This window comes from Myotis davidii, unplaced genomic scaffold (assembly GCF_000327345.1).
Source record: "Myotis davidii unplaced genomic scaffold, ASM32734v1 scaffold1036, whole genome shotgun sequence".
Taxonomy (NCBI): domain Eukaryota; kingdom Metazoa; phylum Chordata; class Mammalia; order Chiroptera; family Vespertilionidae; genus Myotis; species Myotis davidii.
The window spans coordinates 1,077,257-1,080,233 of NW_006287260.1; the positions used below are offsets into that span (position 1 = coordinate 1,077,257).

A 2,977-nucleotide genomic window follows, 5' to 3' on the forward strand; every position below is an offset into this window, starting at 1 on the left:
GAAGTGAAACAAACCAGTATTATATGAAATGCTGAAAGGTATCCTTTAAGAAGAGGAAGAAGAAGAAAAAGGTAAAGATACAAATTATGAACAACAAACATGCATCTATCAACAATTGAATCTAAGAATCAAGTGAATAAATAATCTGGTGATCATAATAGAATCAGGGACATAGAAAGGGAATGGACTGACTATTCTTGGGGGGAAAAGGGGTGTGGGAGATGCGGGAAGAGACTGGACAAAAATCGTGCACCTATGGATGAGGACAATGGGTGGGGAGTGAGGGCGGAGGGTGGGATTGGAACTGGGTGGAGGGGAGTTATGGGGGGGGAGAGGAACCAATGTAATAATCTGAACAATAAAGACTTTATTAAAAAAAATAAATAAATAAAAGACCATACAAAAATCATAAAGATATTTGACAAAATTAAAGATGTATTTGAGATTGAAACCCTTGATAAATAGGAATAAACTTAATAATTAAGTTGAGAGACTTACTACTCAACTCAATTAAAGGTATATATTAGTAACCCATTGAAACATTACACAAGCATTCCCACAAAAGACAGTAGATGTAACAGTTTTAAGGCTAGTTTTCAAAGTTATACTGGCAGTCTTAGTCATTTAAGGGAAGAAAAAGAACCAGAACTGCTACCATTATAAAATGGTTATTCACCTAGAAAATCTGAGAAAAATAACCAAAAAAATCAGTAGCAACCAATACAAGGTTTTAGGTAATAAGGAGGTAACAAATTACCATACAAATTTAAAAAGCAACAGTTTTAACATACCAGCAATAACCAATAAAAAATGTAATGGGTAAAAAGCAGTAAACTTATAAAAGCAATCACAGTAAAAATCCAAGACTATAAGAAACACACATGTCTGAAGGTTATAACAAACAAACAAACAAGAAAGCTACCGAATATTCCTAGATGGGAAGAATCAAAACTAAACATGTCATTTTTCCAGAAAGTAACTTATATTCAAAGCAATCAACTGAAATCAACAAGATATTTTTGTAGAACTTCCCTTAGAAAAGAAAATTAGCAAAAATAGCCAAGAATTTTTCAAAATAGAGAAATGATTGGGAACTTGGGCTCCAGATAGCAAGATGGAATAAACAGCTATAATAATTAAAACACTATAGTACTGGTACTGGATTAAAATGAAATCTAGCCATATGCTTAATAAGGTAATTCAGTATTGGATAAATATGGCATTTCACAACAAAACTAAAAACAACATGAACTATTTACCATAATCACTGGGAAAACCAGATATTTGTGAAAAGGGAAGATCAGAGTGAGATATGCTAAACAATGTGAGAAAGGGACCATGAGCCAAGGAATGCAGAAAGCTGGAAAAGACCAGGAACCAATTCTCCCCTAGAGCCTCTAGAACAGTGGTTCTCAACCTTCCTAATGCTGCAACCCTTTAATACAGTTCCTCATGTTGTGGTGACCCCCAACCATAAAATTCTTTTCATTGCTACTTCATAACTGTAATTTTGCTACTGTTATGAATCGTAATATAAGTATCTGATATGCAGGATGTATTTTCATTGTTACAAACTGAACATAATTAAAGCATAGTGATTAATCACAAAAACAATATGTAATTATATATGTGTTTTCTGACAGTCTTTGGTGACCCCTGTGAAAAGGTTGTTCGACCCCCAAAGGGGTCGCCATCCACAGGTTGAGAACCGCTGCTCTAGAAGGAAGGTAACTTTGTCTCCTTTTAAGCTACTAAATTTGTAGCAATTTGTTATAGTAGCAATAGGAAACTAATAAAGCAGTTTAGCTTACTCAAACTAACATGTCAATTAATTCAAGAAAAGATTCATGTAGTCTGTAAGCACATGAAAAGATATTAAATCAATAGAAACAGGGAAAAGATATTAAAACAAGGATTTAAAAAAAAATGTCCAGTGACCTGGCAGAAATAAAAAAGGATTAATTTTGCATGTTGACAAGGATTTGGAGGGGTTGAGTGGGCATTCTTTTATGCCAGTGGTTCTCAACCTTCTGGCCCTTTAAATACAGTTCCTCATGTTGTGACTCAACCATAAAATTATTTTCGTTGCTACTTCATAACTGTAATGTTGCTACTGTTATGAATCGTCATGTAAATATCTGATATGCAGGATGGTCTTAGGTGACCCCTGTGAAAGGGACATTTGACCACCAAAGGGGTCGCGACCCACAGGTTGAGAACCACTGTTTTAGGCTATGGATGAAATTAAAATTGGTGAAGCCTTTTTATTTTTATTTATTTACGTATCTTTAAAATACATTTCAGAGAGAAAGGGAGAGGGAGAGACAGAAACATCAATGATGAGAGAATCATTGGCCGGCTGCCTCCTGCACACCCCACGCTGGGGATTAAGCCTGCAATCCGGGCATGTGCCCTGACCAGAATCCACCGGTGACCTTCTTGTTAATAGGTCAATGCTCAACCACTGAGCTATGCCAGCCGGGCTGGTGAAGCCTTTTTAGAGGTACTTTGACAGTTTAAAGTTTAAAATATTCATATGGGGATACTGCTGTGAAAATTTGACATTTAATGTAATTAGCATAATGCTGCTAATGCATTTGAAAACACATTCACATGACTGAAATAACTATGTTGGTGAGGAGGGAGAGAAACTGAAACCTTTGTATGCTACTTTGGTGAGACTACTAAGGATGGCACGGCCAATATGGAAAACAGTATGGTGTTTTTAAAAATTAAAAATAGATTTACCATATAATCCAGCAATTTTACTTCTGTGTTTGCACCTAAAAGAATTGAAAGCAAGGCTCAAAATGTTTAACCGGTTTCAGTCCTACAAAATGGAAGAGTTATGAGGATGGATGGTGGTGATGATTACACAACAATGTGAATATATTTAATACCAATCAACTATATATACACTTAAATATGCTTAAGATGGTAAATTTTATGTATATTATACCACAATTTGAAAAAGTGC

At 35.1% G+C, this 2,977-nt stretch overlaps 1 protein-coding gene across 1 annotated transcript in view; it reads right to left on the reverse strand.

The window, feature by feature from the left end:
* Window positions 1-2,766, reverse strand: part of SRPK1 (SRSF protein kinase 1) — a 56,022-nt gene extending 53,256 nt beyond the window's left edge. Inside the window, exon 1 of the mRNA XM_015560861.1 lies at window positions 2,749-2,766. The gene's annotated coding sequence lies outside the window, so the exon portion shown is untranslated. The remainder of the gene's footprint in view (window positions 1-2,748) is intronic.
* Window positions 2,767-2,977: the final 211 nt, after the last annotated feature.